This window comes from Geotrypetes seraphini, chromosome 1 (assembly GCF_902459505.1).
Source record: "Geotrypetes seraphini chromosome 1, aGeoSer1.1, whole genome shotgun sequence".
NCBI classification, from domain to species: Eukaryota; Metazoa; Chordata; class Amphibia; order Gymnophiona; family Dermophiidae; genus Geotrypetes; species Geotrypetes seraphini.
The window spans coordinates 327,005,974-327,022,191 of NC_047084.1; the positions used below are offsets into that span (position 1 = coordinate 327,005,974).

The 16,218-nt window shown below is 42.9% G+C and overlaps 1 long non-coding RNA gene across 1 annotated transcript in view; it reads left to right on the top strand.

Annotated features, from left to right (window-relative positions):
- Nucleotides 1–13,180, top strand: part of LOC117369174 — a 39,443-nt gene extending 26,263 nt beyond the window's left edge. Inside the window, exons 2-3 of the long non-coding RNA XR_004541096.1 lie at nt 9,881–9,977; nt 12,726–13,180. This is a non-coding gene — a long non-coding RNA (uncharacterized LOC117369174). The remainder of the gene's footprint in view (nt 1–9,880; nt 9,978–12,725) is intronic.
- The last annotated feature ends 3,038 nt before the right edge of the window (nt 13,181–16,218 follow it).

Below are 16,218 nucleotides of genomic sequence, written 5' to 3' on the forward strand. Positions count from 1 at the left end.
ATCCAGTGGTCTGACATCTCTCTCCTTCCCATCCTCCTGTGGTCTCATATCTCTATCTACCCTTTCTTCTCCTGGAAGTCTGGGCATCTTTCCTTCCCTTTCCTCCCCATCCTCGTGGTTCAGCATCCTTCTTCCTGCCTGATGCTATGTTTGCTCACCCGGTGCTGCTGTAACCCTTCAGTCATCATCAGCATCAGTGAACTAAACATGCTACCTTTGGCAACCCAGAAGCTTTTTCTCTGCAGAAAGAAAGCTTCCAGGTCATCAAAGGCAGCCCAGCCCCACCCCGTTCTGCTTCCAGCTCCACACTGTTCTGCCCCCAGCCCCACCCCCACACAAACCTACCCAAGCTTGGGGCTGTATCTGGAGGGCTTCTGCGTATGCGCAATTACATCATGCGTGTATGTACGTGCATGTGACATCATCACATAAACGTCTAAGCTTGCGCAGAGGCCCTCCAAATGCAGCTCCGAGCTCAGGAACTTCCAGAACTTGGACAAACTGTTGGGTTTTGGGACTCCCTCCGGGCACCCAGACAGTACTCTAAAAGGAGGACATATCTGGATTTTCTGGTAACCCTATTAGGAGCCCCTCTGATGATGTCATTCATTGGTTTCTTTCAATCCACCATTCAGAGAGATCCAAGTGCTTCCTGGGTCTGATTCACTGCATGTTTTCCAGAAGTTGCTTAAACCCAAAAGGCTGGGTTTCCAACTGCCTTCTGAACTTTATTTACCCTGCATTAACAGTGTAGATCAGATGTCACATACTGTGGCCCACTGTAGCCCAGGAGAGGGCTCAATATCACTCACAGTAGTAACCACAATAAAGCACTCTGACGTGTGACCCAAAATGGAGCCACCCTGCAGGACCGGATTCCAAACCGGAATCAACAAAAACAAAGTCACCAGAATTGTAATTCAAAGGAAAATAATACCATTTTATTCATTCCTTCATCAAGGTAAGTAGTCTTTCAATATAGCTGCCAAACTGGTCAGAATGTCCCCAAACAGCAGCAAACAAAAATATCAAAACAAGCAAGCAAACAACCAGCCTACAATAAAGTTCTTGGCTTGTTCTCAGCAAGGATTTAGTCTCCGCTGTGTCTAAGAATTCAGCTCTCCTCAGAGCCAGTTCTGACTGCTCCCAGGCAGGCAGTTTCAAAAACACAAAAAACAGTTCATGGCACTTATTCAGTAGCACTAGTGCTCAAAGTTCATTAAAGCCTCTGGCCAGTTCAATTCACTGCCAGGACAAGAGAGTGTCAGGTTTTGCAAAATAAAGGCCTCAAACAGGCTTTCAAAAATTCCCTGCCAGGGTGTTAGCAAAACCTCTCCCAAACAATTCACACTCCTAGCTTAAAAAAAAACAAAAATAGTCCCAAACAGTAAAGTGCAAAATCAACTCACTGTTTGCAGGCTGAGGCCCAGTCCACCTGCATGGCTTCAGGAAAATCAGGAGCACCCTCGGTCAGACTTTCTTCACATTCCATGGGTTGTTCATCTTCTGGAATCAGTAGCTCCTCAGCTTGTCCAGCCTCTAACAGCTCCATGGGTGTAGGTTGGTTGCTCCTGCTTGTCCCAGGGGACTCCCTAGGGAGAAAAGGTTTAAACCTTCTCCCTAGCTGGCCTGCCTGTCTGCTCTCCACTGCTGGTTTAAGTACTCTGGGGCCACACCCTACTCTAATCGAGTCAGCAGTGTTCCTGGGACCTCTTGGGCTCCCCTGGTGGTGACTCGGGGATAGATCACCTACCTCTTCCTCAAACACCTCAGGCTCCCTCTGGTGGTCACAGGGTAAATTAGCATTCTCAGGAACCATATTCCCCTTCCTGATTTCACCCCGGGCTTTCCTTTTTACAATTTCCCCTGCCCTAACTGGGACCTTGGCAGGGAGAATACCTGGCTGGTCACAATACCTACCACCTTTGGCAGCCCTACACCTAGGGACTGCTATTAACCATTATAACTAGGGTTACCAGATTTTGAACGTTAAAAAAAGAGGTGCCATTTATAGAATTCAGCCTTAAATACCTTATGCTTCTTGAATTGATTGGAAGAGCTGGGCACTGTACCAAGTGTTATTTTATGATTATTTCTTGTATGTTATATGTTGTTTGTTTTTATTTTTATGCATGTTGATTTTAATCTGCCTAGATTGGTAGGTAGATAGTGCTTAATATAAATTTTTGAATACATAAATAAATGAACTGCTGTTTCAGCTCCATTTTAAGGCTTAATATCCATTAACTCCCAATATCATGCCAAAAGTGCTTAAATTCACACTTAATGTATTCACACTATACAGAATTACCCTGGTTGTTTGTGATCCTCTCCATCCTGGTGTAGTACCAATGGAATGAATGTCTGCATGCATCAACAAGGGGCATAAGGATAACAAATTCAAGCATTTATTGATGTGTGTGTTTAGGAGTAGAACTGTAAGAGCTGAACTGGTAAATCCTAGCAGGAAGGAAATGCTATAATCACTAAATAACGCTCATTTATTTTTCCTTATGTTCTCCACCTCTTTTTGTAAGTCAGTCTCTGGTGGGAAGAGAATACGATGAGAAGCATTTTTGTGCCTTGCTATAAATCTCAGGCTCAATCTGATAAAGGGGGTGGAACTCTTTTCGTATGATGAAAGACTAAAAAGGTTAGGGCTCTTCAGCTTGGAAAAGAGACAACTGAAGGGAGATATGATTGTAGTCTACAAAATCCTGAGTGGAGTAGAATGGGTACAAGTGGATCGATTTTTCACTCCGTCAAAAATTACAAAGACTAGGGGACACTCAATGAAGTTACAGGGAAATACTTTTAAAGCCAATAGGAGGAATTTTTTTTTCACTCAGAGAATAGTTAAACTCTGGAACACATTGCCAGAGGTTGTGGTAAACCTTTTAAGAAAGGTTTGGACAATTTCCTGGAGGCAAAGTCCATAGTCTGTTTTTGAGAAAGACATGGGGGAAGCCACTGCTTGCCCTGGATCAGTAGCATGGAATGTTGCTACTCTTTGGGTGACCTGGATTAGCCATTTGAGAACGGGCTACTGGGCTAGATGGACCATTGGTCTGACCCAGTAAGGCTATTCTCATGTTTTGTGTTCACCTAGCTGCTGTTATTTTCCATAAACCTACCTGCTCTATGCAAGTTTAAAATCTATATGCCAGTGCAATCAAACCATTCAGGGAAATGAAGGGGGCTGAAGGGAAAGAAAAATTAAAAGTAATTTATGGCTAAAGCATGTTCCCTGCAAAAAAAAAATGCATAGTTCCATAGTTCTACTTTTCAAAAATTGATCCAGATATTTTAACCCAACCCTTCCCCCTCCTCCTAGATAAATTCTCCCCCAAAACCTCCACTTAAATCAGGGGTGTCCAATGTCGGTCCTCGAGGGCCGCAGTCCAGTCGGATTTTCAGGATTTCCCCAATGAATATACATGAGGTCTATTTGCATGCACTGCTTTCATTGTATGCTAATAGATCTCATGCATATTCATTGGGGAAATCCTGAAAACCCGACTGGATTGCGGCCCTCGAGGACTGACATTGGACACCCCTGACTTAAATAATCTCTTCCTCCCCAAAACACCAACCAAGTATTCAGATCCCTAAAATGTAATGTAATCTTATTTATACTCTAACTGTAATCTATTTGTTATATCACACAGTAACGTACAGTCAATCTAATATCCAATATGCAAGTTCTTCCGGAATTAATCCAGGTACCTCTCCTCCCTTATAACCAAAAAAAACAAAAACCAAAACCCCAAAGCTGTTGTAACTTCACTGGAAATATCCAGTTAGCTCTTTTGTAATCCGCCTTGAATTACAAGGTATAGGCGGAATAGAAGTCCCTAATGTAATGTAATGTAATGTAAAGGTTTTCAGTAAAAAAAGATAAGAACTGAAAATGTGAAGAAGCACATTGAAGGTAAACACATAAGCTACCCGTTTCTCATCATCTTTCCTATAAAATACTTCTCACTTTCAAAACAAAAAACTCTAATTAACCGGCGTTCATAGACAAACTTTTGATCCCGTACTCATCATCAAGGGTCCTCTGATCAAATAATCAAAATTTACTCTCTATACCCTCAATACGGGAATTATTTCACCACACCACTCGCAAATATATCTTCTCAGTTACCGCCTCCTCTTTGTGGAATGCCCTCCCACTAGACATTCGATTGGAGAACTCCCTCAGAAAATTTAAAACCAAACTTAAAACCTTCCTCTTTAAAGATGTTTTTACTCCTTAGCATCAGCCTCCACCTTTTAACCCCCTGATCCATATGTAGCTTTGTAACTGCTAACACTTCTTCTGAAGTAATCTCCCTTCCTAATGTTCTTACCATTCCTCATTTACCGTCCTTTTTTTATTAATTTTACTTCGATGTATTTTAAACAACCTCTCCCTCCCTTACTTTCCTTCCGTTTCATGTATGTTAATTTTAATTTGTCCAATATTTTTTTTAATAATATTTGATAAATTATTGTTTTTATTTACTTATTTTAATTGTTTTCTATAATTTTTTATAATGTACACCGTCTAGACATGTATTTTTATAGACGGTATATCAAAAATAAAGAAACTTGAAACTTGAAGAAAGCTCAGCTCTGTTTTGTCTTGCTGGACACCACGAACGACCATGACTGCCTTCAAGTACATTCTGCAGCTGGAACACTGGCCGTCCAAAGTGACTGAAATGGGGTTGCCTGAAGTGTGGCATTCTTCTTCCCTCATGAGTGATCCTCTCCTCCTCCAGTTAGACAGCAGCTGAGGTTACCTGCTCGTCAGAAACTACTATAATATATAAAATATCGCTTTGAAAATAAATAAATATGGGGAACCAGGAGCAATTATTGTAATGATGTTGCTGGAGAGTAAGAGCTGTTCAGTTTTGCTGGATCGTTTTTGCAGTGCATTACAGAAGTGTTATTGTCACTTTAGAAAGAACATAATTTGCTTCCATTAGAGTTACAAGGCTGCTAGTGCCAACAGAGCCTGCTGCTGCTCGAAGCTACATCAGAAGCTGCAACAACAAATTCATATGAATAATTGCCCTCAGAGTTCAGTTTCAGAGGAGATTACCATGGAGCTGAAACTTTTATTCAGTGCACATGTTTTACAAAGTGTCACTGTGTACAAATCTTCTTTTGTGTCTTTTAAGTACGAGCATAAACAGTGAGAGGGGGAGAAAATGTCCCTTGTTTGCATGGATAGAATCGCTTGTTTCTCACGTGTATTTCTTAGCAGCTATAACCCGCAATTGGCCACTTATTCCACCAAGATAAAGCACTCTGCAGCTTCAGTGCACAGAAGACAGAGTAGTTACTAAAACAGACAATGTCAGGCAAAGGGTGACCCGCTGCTAATAAATTTTCCAGAGCAGGACACAGCAAAACTGTCATGAGCTTTGCAATCTGTTTTGGTTGGTTGGTTGGTTGTTTTATTAAAAAACAGCTAATTTTACTACTATAGATTCTGACGGGTACTTCTTTATAGGAGCATAGCAATACATGAAAATTAAAATTTATTATTCGACTGTCCTTGTTCAACTAGTATTATGAATTACCAGTGGTGCAGTAAGGGGAGGGGGGGAAGCACCCCAAAAAATTATCAGGAAGGAAATACAAAACTTCTAAAACTAATAAATTATGCCCTATTGGAAACCATAGGAGGGACCTACCTAGACACTACCAGGTCTACCCACTGCACTCATACAAAGACCCACTCATTCACTTAACACACAAAAAACAAGAAAAAAAAAGAAAGAAAGAAAAAAGTGGAGAAAAAGCCTCAGTTCATCTTCATATGGCAAAAAAACTCCACTTATAAACAACCATTAAGCAAGGTCCAAAATGTATCAGTTCACTCAGCAGTGAGAAACACTATGGTAGCCCTCGTAGGAACCACCTCAAAAAAACTCTAGCACACCAAATTACAAAACTTCCAAAAAATGTGAGTAAAGCAAGCAGCACATATATGAGTCTCAAACACAGTCAATGGTAAGCAGGAAAAACAAACAAACGCTTAGCTGCAGACGGTGTCCAGGCTGTCTTCCATGCATCCAAAAAGTGCAAGCCTGCCTGGCCGCGCAGCCACTCTTTCCCAACAGGGAAACCTGCGTTTCGCTGAGCTGCGTCAGGGGAATGAGTCCAGCCTACTCCACCAGCAACTGTAGAGGCTCTCCAAGTGCTCCAACTGCTCACATCCACACACATAAAGCTTCCTTTTCTTCTTGTTTTTTGTGTGTTAAGTGAATGAGTGGGTCTTTGCATGAGTACAGTGGGTAGACCTGGTAGGGTCTAGGTAGGTCCCTCCTATGGTTTCCAATAGAGCATAATTTATTAGTTTTAGGGGGGGAACCACCCTGGGCACTATCTTGGTGGGGGTGCTGGCACCTCTCTGCCCCCCCATGCCACTCTCATGCCCTTCCTTCCCTTCCCCCCCTATACCTCTTTAAATCTTCTCCCAGTGTGAGCAACTACTCTGGCCTGCTTCTTGCGTTGGTCTGCCTCCCTTTGAAATCACTTCCGGGTCATAGGGCCAGAAAGTGACATCAGAAGTAGAGAATGACACGGAGACAAATTTGTCCCTGTCCCCACAGGAACTAAATTTCCCCGTCCCATCCCAGCAAATTTTGTCCCTGACCCTGTCCCATTCCTGTAAGCTCCGCCTTAACCACACAAGCTTCAAACACTTATGATTTTAAAGTGTTTGAGGCGTGTGCAGATGAGGAAAGAACTCGCAGGGACGGGACAGGAAAATGAGTTCTCGCAGGGACGGGGGAAAATTTGTCACCATGTCATTCTCTAATCAGAAGGAAAACCAATGCCAGTGTGAGCAGAAGCCGAGAGAAGGGCAAAGATTTAAAGAAATACGGGGGTGGGAGGGCAGGTATGAGTGTGTGGAGTGTGGAAAGAGTGAGAGGGTGGCGCAGAAGGAGCGGGGAGGCACCACCGCCCTGTGCGCCTCCTACCACTGTGAATTGCCTTCGCCACTGTGAATTATAAGAACATAAGAACTGCCATCTCTGGATCAGACCTTCGGTCCATCAAGTCCGACGATCCACACATGCGGAGGCCCAGCCAGGTGTACAACTGGTGTAATTTTAGTCACCCATATCCCTCTATGCCTCTTGTAAGGAGATGTGCATCTAGTTTGCTTTTAAATCCTAGAACGGTGGATTCCGCAATAACCGTCTCTGGGAGAGCAATCCAGGTGTCCACCACTCATTGCGTGAAGCAAAACTTCCTGGACTTGTCCCCCCTTAGCTTCAGTCCATGTCCTTTGTCCGTGTCACATTGGATATTGTAACTAATTTTTTTTCCTGCTCTATTGTCAATTCCTTTCAGTATTTTGAAAGTCTCAATCATATCCCCTCGCAGTCTCCTTTTCTCAAGGGAGAACAATCCCAGTCTCTTAAGTCGTTCCTCGTATTTCAAGTTCTCCATACCTTTTATTAGCTTCGTTGCTCATCTCTGCACCCTCTCCAGCAGTTTTATATCCTTCTTTAGGTTGGGAGACCAAAGTTGGACACAGTATTCCAAGTGTGATCTGACCATTGCTCTATAAAGCGGCATTATAACTTTCTCCGATCTACTCGTGATTCCTTTCTTTATCATGCCTAACATTCTATTTGCCTTCTTTGCCGCTGCCGCACATTGTGCTGACGGTTTCAGGGTCCTATCTATCAGTACACCAAGGTCCTTTTCTTGTTTGCTCTTACTCAGAGTTGCACCTGATATTCTATACTTGTGTTCCTTGTTCTTTCTGCCTAAATACACTACTTTGCATTTTTCCACATTAAACTTCATCTGCCATTTCTCTGCCCATTTCTCTAACTGACACAAGTCACTCTGGAGTTCCTCGCTATCCTTCTGCGATCTGATTGCCTGGCATGGCTTTGTGTCGTCTGCAAACTTGATGATCTCACTGGATGTTCCTTTTTCTAGGTCATTGATGAAAATATGAAATAAGATGGGCCCAAGTACCGAGCCCTGGGGAACACTGCTACTCACTTTCTCCCAGTCTGAGAACTTCCCATTTATGCCCACTTTCTGCTTTCTGTTCTCCAGCCATTTGCCTATCCTTCTTAGTATATCTCCCTCTATTGCATGGATTTGTAGTTTCCTGAGAAGTCTTTCATGTGGAACCTTGTCGAACGCTTTCTGGAAGTCCAAGTATATTATGTCCACCGGTTCTCCACTATCAATTTGTTTGTTCACGGTCTTAAAAAATTGAAGTAAATTTGTCAAACATGATTTCCCTTTCCTGAAGCCATGTTGACTGGCTCTCATCAGGTTGTGTGTATCCAAGTGCCAGACTATGCTATCTTTAATCAGTGCTTCAACAATCTTTCCAGGGACAGACGTAAGACTCACAGGTCTGTAGTTACTCGGTTCTCCTCTTGATCCTTTTTTGAAAATTGGCGTGACGTTCGCTATCTTCCAATCGTTTGATATCTGTCCAGTTCTAATTGACAGGTTGGCAAGTTTTTGCAATAGCTCTCCGATTTCAACCTTCAGTTCTTTTAAGACTCTCGGGTGAATTCCATCAGGTCCAGGGGATTTGTCGCTTTTAAGATTGTCGATCTGGTAGTATATCTGGTCCAAGTCCACTTCTACTGTGGTGAAGCTGTCCTCTATTACTCCTTTGAACACTCTCACTGCTTTTGGTATTGTTGCGATGTCCTCCTTCATAAAGACAGACGCAAAGAAGAAATATAGTCTATCTGCAATTTGTTTGTTTTCCTTGATGTTTACCCTTTTCTTCCCTGGTCATCCAGCGGTCCCACCGCCTCTTTTGCAGGTTTTTTTCCTTTTACGTATCTAAAGAAGGGCTTGAAATTTTTGGCCTCTTGCGCTATTTTCTCCTCATAGTCCTTTTTGACATTCCTCACTGCCTTGTGACATTTCTTCTGATCATCTTTGTGTTTGTTCCAAGCTTCTGTTGTTTTCGTGCGTTTCCATTTTTTAAAGGAGTCCTTTTTTTCTTTTATGGCTTCCTTCACCTCTCTAGTAAGCCATGTCGGTTCTCCTTTGCCTTTAGTTTTCTTTTCTTTGGAAATCCAAGGAATGTAGAGATTTTGTGCTTCCATGATAGTATTTTTCAGTAGGGACCATGCCTGATCTACCATTTTAACTTTGTCCTTCTTTTTCTTGAGCCATTGTATCACCATGGCTCTCATGCTATCGTATCTTTCCTTTTTAAAGTTTAAGGTCGTGGTTAAGGTTTTGGTACGTTTCCCTTTCCCGATGTCAAGTTTAAAGTTGATCATGTTGTGATCGCTTGTCCCCAGCGGGACCGTGCCTTCTGCTTCTTTTGTCGGTCCCATAATGCCATATAGGACCAAGTCTAAGGTGGCGTTTCCTCTCGTCGGCTCTCCCACCATTTGTTCCAGGAAGCAGTCCCTAGCGCTTCCAGGAACTTGGCCTCCTTGCCGCAGTTTGAGGTTCCCAGGTTCCAGTCTATCCCCAGGAAATTGAAGTCTCCCATGATTATTACATTACCTGTCTTACATTTTTATTTAATGTCCTCTATCATTTCTGAGTCTGTCTCCTCCATCTGTCCTGGGGGTCGATAGTAAAGGCCAATTTTTATGTCTGCACCATTGTGTCTAGGAATCTTGATCCAGAGGGACTCCAGCTTCTCTGTCCTTTCCGTCGTAGCCTCTCTAACAGTTTCTACTCCATCCTGAACATATAGGGCATTACCTCTACTTTTCTGCCCTACTTTATCTCTTCTGTATAGTTTGTATCCCTGTAGTACGGTGTCCCATTTGTTTTCATCATTCCACCATGTTTCTGTTATGTCAATGATTTCCAGTTCATTGTGTCTTGCTATTGTCTCAAATTCTCCCATTTTGTTTCTCAGACTTCTAGCATTCGTGCCATAGAAATACTACAGTAATGCTTACATCAGGCCAGAAAGAAGAAGCAGAGCTCACTGCCAGAAGCAGAACAAATCTCTGGTAACACCAAAATGTTAATTCTTTGCTATTAGGTCATAGTACATTAAGTACTGTAAAGGAAAAGTTGCTGTCATCTTCATCTTCCTTCAGTGGATATGATTAAATGTTATTCAGAGCTCCTTTTACTAAACTGCAGTAAGAGCTGTCATGCACTTACCATAACTTAAAAGAGCTTATTGCAGGAATTGTGTGTTATAAGTGTCTGTAAAATGACATACAAATAATAATTATAGCAATCATAATAACTTTCTTTTTAATATTGGAGAGAGGCAAAATGTGGTCATCAAGATGAAAATACAGCCAGTGGTGGTAAGGGAATTTGATTATCTGGTATATAGATAATGTAATCTGTAACTCAGATGCTGAAAACCCATATGGTTAGTAGTCTCCTGGGTTCTTGGATGTGGCATACTGCCCAGAGTGACAACTGATTTCTGTGAGTACCAGGAAGGAACAGGTGGTCATGGCATGTGCTGGAACAAATGTCATAGAAAGGTAAAAGAGAAAAGTCCTTCAGGCTAATCATAGTTACTAGGTGCCAGGTTGTAGACAAAGATTTCCAAGGAAATATTTTCTGAAATACTACCCCGGATTATATAAAGGGCACCCAAATATGTCTAAATTAGTGAGGAGATGGCACAAAAGCATTGGACTTTCAAAAATGAAAAGTTCTGTGAATTGCCAAGTAACAAACACTCATCAAAAACGCAAATAAAAAAAATGTTTTCGTTCGTGTGGCTGTGTTTCCATGTGAGAAAAACAGCGTGAGAAGTGAAAGGTTGATGTGTATGTTTCCTTCCCCACTTTTTTGTTTGCAGTGGTTAAAACCCACACTGCTCCTTGTGACCTTGGGCAAGTCACCCAATCCCTCTATTGCCCTAGGTACAGTGTTCCCCTGTGAATTTGCAGTTCACGAATCGTAGACTCACTAATTTGCGGTATTCTCCAACCGCCTCTGTTCCAGGAACCCCTGCAAATTTTGAAAAACCGCAAATATGGTTTTTATAGGTAGGAGAGAACAGCTGGTGCGCCGGCGGATGCAAAATCACTTGCGGTATGCTCCAACTGCCTCTTCCTGTTGCTAAATTCAGGCTACACCAATCAGGAGCTGCATGTCAAAGCTACATTACATTACATTACATAAATTCTTATATACTGCAGCTACCTTGCGGTTCACTGCGGTTAACAGCTAAGACATGTAGTATGATCATAATAAATTAATCAAAATATTTACCAAACAAGTGGGTTTTCAGCGATTTTCTAAAGACTAGAGAAGAGGTTGAGATTTATATATAAGTACTAACTTGTTTGTCCCACATAGCTACCAAATATGCCAGTTTTACTAAGAAATCATTTGTAAACACATCTCTTTACGCAAGTGTTTTCTAGTAGCAAAATTGAAGCAATCTAAAAGATAGCTGGATAAAAGTCCATTCAAGGCCTTAAAACATACACAACCAAATTTGAAAACTATTCTAGCTTCTATAGTCAACCAATGCAGTCTATAATAATACTGTGACACGTGATCTGATCTTTTCAGTACGAAAATCAGTCGTACCCCAGTATGATCTGCAGTTGCCCTTTCATCAATAGCAAAACAAAATACACCTGCTGTTTCATAGAGAATTTGGAATGGATTTTAGCTGATGCCTTTTCAGGGTTCAAGCTGAGCCTAAGAATATAACAGCTTGTGCTACTAATATATGTAAATGCAATTAACACACATAGTACTTAGGTTGTATGGTACAAAATGGGGCATGAGGTAAAATAATACACATTAGTGACTCTAGTGATTTATACCCAAGATAATAGAGGGTTGCAAAACTTACTAAGTTCATAAGCAGTGCTAGTGAGATTTGACTTTGCTGTTGGGGCTGATTGCCCTAATCATTAAGGGGCCCTTTTATAAAGTCAAGTGCTGGGCATTCCTACTTTTCTCCCTCAAACACACTCCCAGGACCAAAAACTACAAAGTACAGTCAAACCTCGGTTTGCTAGTAACGCGGTTTGCGAGTGTTGACTCGATTTGCAAGCCCTCCCCCCCCCCCCGAGAACCGGCATCACCCCCCCCCCCATCCCCCGATCTGGCACCGGCACGCAGCACCAACCCACAGGACGTGCTAGTGCATGAAGATCCTACCTCTTGCCGCTGGCCTGGGTCTTGAGCATCTGCGCATGCTCAAGGTGTTCTGCCTCCCGCTCTCTCTGAGATTCTTGGGGAAAGCGGGAGCCAGAAGGCCTTGAGTATGCGCAGATGCTCAAGGTCCAGCCCAGCGGCAAGAGGCAGGATCTTCAGGCACCGGCACCGGCATGTCCTGTGGATTGGTGCTGCGTGCCGGTACCAGATCAGGGTAAGGGTTTGGGCGTGCGGGTGATGCCGGTTCTAGGGGGTAGGGTGGAAGCGCATCAGTGGCCTCGGGGGTGTGGTATGATGTGGTTGGGTGGAAGCGAGCAGTGCCGGTGGCCTTGTATGTGTGTGTGTGTGTTTCCCTTACTTCCTATGGGGAAATTTGCTTTGATATATGAGCACTTTGGTTTACGAGCATGCTTCTGGAATGAATTATGCCCACAAATTGTATTTTGTATTTTTTAGCTCATAGTTGGTGCCATGGCAAGCCCAAAATTAGCACATGGTACCTGAGCACACCCCCAAGCTCATGGGTTTTAACCAATCAAAGCAATGTGTTAGCTTTGCTTGGTAAAAAAAAAAAAAAGCCCCTAACTTATTCTTCCCTTTCTTTTGCTCAGGACAGAGTATACTCATTGGTGTCCAGGCCACATGGATAGATCCAGAACAGTACAACTGAGCTGACTGAACTGGGTTCATTTGACTTTGAAGTTCTTGAGCTATGTCGAGAAGTGCCAGAGTGTTGTGAGGTATCATCTTTCTTGGACTCTGTCCTTAATTCTGCATTTTTGATGGTCTCTATTACATTTCTTTCTCCCATCTTGAACAGATTCTCCTGTATGCTCTTCTCATATAGACTATCCTCTGTGTTGTTTTTTTTAAGAACTTAAAACAGCTCTCTGATAAAGCAGTTATTATGCAAAGTGAATACTGAGATTTGAAGGGAATTCAAGTACTTCCTCTGTGAGTTGTTCTATTTTTGCCATTTCCTCTCCAATGCAGGGCTGGATTCCAAAAACTCACCAGTAAAATCTGGCAGGTCGATGTAGTGGCTATAGTGGGAGAGTTTTTTTTATTTTACTGGCAATTCTCAGCATAAGGCCCTGATTGGCTGAGGTGCTTAAGGCCCCTCCCTATTCCACGATACACTGGGTAGGAGTCTAAGGCTCTGATTGGGTCAGATTGTAAGGCTCCTCTCAGGGGAAGGGCCTTAGGTACCAGAGCCAATCAAGGCCTTAGGCCCCTCCTAGTGCATCCCAGGATGCACTGGAAAGAGGAACGTCCACCATTTTGAAGAGGCAGGCCTGCTGGCTAGAGGGAATGGACATCCCTCCTGCCATCTTTCAACTTAAAATTATGGGGGGAAGGGGCAGGGGCCCAAGTGGCAGTAGGTAGTGGGCATCCCTCCTGCCAATTGTTTTTTTTTTTAAGTACTGGGGATGGGGAGCAGGGGGCATTGAACAGCACTTGGGAGGGAGATCGGTGGGAGGAAGAAATCAGGGGTCTTTTTTTAAATTTGTGGGCAGGAAGGGATTTTTTTGAGGTGGAGTATGATCTGTCAAGCCTTACTTTCCTGTCAGTGCCTGAGACAATCAAAGTTTAGCAGGGGTCAGACCCTGCTGGAAAATTTTGTCTGTAAAACGTGCGCTAAAAGTTTAGAGAATCGCCCAGATTCCTTGTTTAATATTAATGACCTCGTTGTACTACTTTTGCATAGTACAATCGGAATCTGCTAGGAATAGAGTTTGGTGAGCCATTCAGAGAATCGGCAGGTAAAATACTTGGACGTTAAACTGGCTAGAACTGGTTTAGCATCCATCATTAAATGCACAGTGAGTTTTGAGAATCTAGCCCTCAGTCAGGTGTTTTTGTTTGTCTGCTGTGTAATTCTGCATAGCTTTGACCGTGAGCCTATAAAGTCTGTGGAGTTTAGTCAACTTATTTCCACTCTCAGAAGTATCTATTCATGTGTGTGATTCCTCCTCTGCAGTGGCCTGTGATTGGTGTTCTGTCAGCTCACTTACTGCAGTCTTTACTTGCCATCATCTGCTGTCAAACTGGCAGAAATGAACCTTTTTGGTTTTCTTTTGTAAGCCCTGTACACTTACTAGTTTGGCTGGGCTGAAATTGTTACGATGTATGTTGCCAAGGTAGCAAAGATGGAGGCTGCTCACAGATTCCATATATGGCATACACTGCTTCCAGATTCACTGACAAGACTTTGATCACATTTTGAATTATTAAATTAACTTTATACTGCATCTTAATCCTCTCAGTCCCACATAGATCACAGTTAATACCAATTAATATCTTTAACACTGACTGTTTCTGATACCAATTCAATGCCTTTTGAAGCAGATGAACTCTCAATGCAGGCACATCGAACATCTCTGGCAGAATTGTCTGCTTTATAACTGTGGTTTCTCAAACTGATTCCCATCAAACACAGCATTAAAAGAGTGTTTTTACTCTTAAAGGTCTTTGCTTGGCCATCTACCTGTTAAAGCATATCCTTGGAGATAAACCTGTGGTGGTACTGAGGCTGTCTTCTATTAATGAGAGACTCCAAATCCTTAATCGAAAATTCACTTTTAATAATTGATGACAAATTAAATAATCAACAGGTCATAATAGATCTCACGGTCCCAGATATCAGTTACCAACATACATTAAAAACACTATGGCCTTCTATGTTTGACAGGGAAATAAAACAGCTGGGGCATCTGCCTGGATGTGGAATGTTTTTGGCACTCAGACACATTGGAAGCTAAGAGTCAGTTGTTTTGTCTTTCTGCTTTCTCCTCAGAGATCAAGCAGAGGGGAGGGGAGGGGTGTGGGGCTCAGAGGTAGGCATCACAACAAGCTTCAGGCCCTGAAAACAGCACAGGTGCCTATACAGACTATTCTGTTACATCCTTTCCAGATTCCATACGCTAGGGGGCTCATAATTGAAACAGAAATATGTCTAAAAACCAGCCTAAATCGGCACTTAGACGATCAGTGAGACAAGTTGACCAAGTGCCGATAATAATCGAACTGGGTTTTAAACGTTAGGCCTTCACAGTGCTGCAGTACGCCAAGAGCTAAAAGGGGTGTTTTAGAAGGAGTGGTGAGGGCGGGATTTTGGCAGGACATGGGCTGTCCTAGACTTAGTCGTATTGCATGTATAACGGAAAGTTTAATAACACTGCCTAGACGGAACTTGGATGTTGTGACTTAGGGCATCTAAAACCAGGTCTAAGTCACAAAAAGGTATCCAAAGTAACCAGATAACCACTGCAGGGACAAAGTACAGACCCCTACACACTCCCTCGGTGATCACTGATCCTCCCCTCCCCACCATAAAATTCATAATAAAAACATCACATATCTGCCTCCAGAACATCAGCACCTGGCAGCCTGGCATAGGAAAGCCTAGTAGAGCTGCACAGAGGTGGCTTAAGTGTTCTGGGGTGGGATAGTGAACCATGGAGTGGAGGCGCCAGGCCCAAAAGCCACTCTAACCACTACATGCATGGTGAAACATGTGCACCCCCCCAAAACCCTTATGTACTGCCATATAAGTGGTACCTGCAGCCATAAGGGCTGTTGGGGTGGTTAACAGGTGGGTCTAGTAGGTTCTGGGGGTGTTTTGGGGGGGCTCACCATGACCTATAAGGTTGTTGAAGTGAGATGTGTATGTGGCACCCTTTTTGTGAAGTTCACAGTAGTGCCCTGTAAGGTACCCCACTACTCTGGTGCAATGTTTGGGTGTCCAGTCCATCACTTTGCTGACCCCTCCCATGTCCAAAAGGTCTTTTTCTAGGCATTTTTGACTTGGACAAATTTTTGGACAAAAATGGGGTATAAACATAGACGATTTGGTGGTCTGGACGATCTGACGGCTGAACGTACAGTTATATGATTTTCGAAAAAAATATATATATATTTTGGATGGATTTTTCGAAAATGGACTTTTTTCATGTCCGACTTTGGCCGACTAGCGACTTAGGCCCAAAACGGACTTAGATGTATTTTTTGATTATGACCCTCTTGGTGTTCAATTCCAACCTGCAATCCGGTAGTTGCAGAAATCCAACAATTTTCTGAGCACATGCTCCTCCCCCCTTAGAC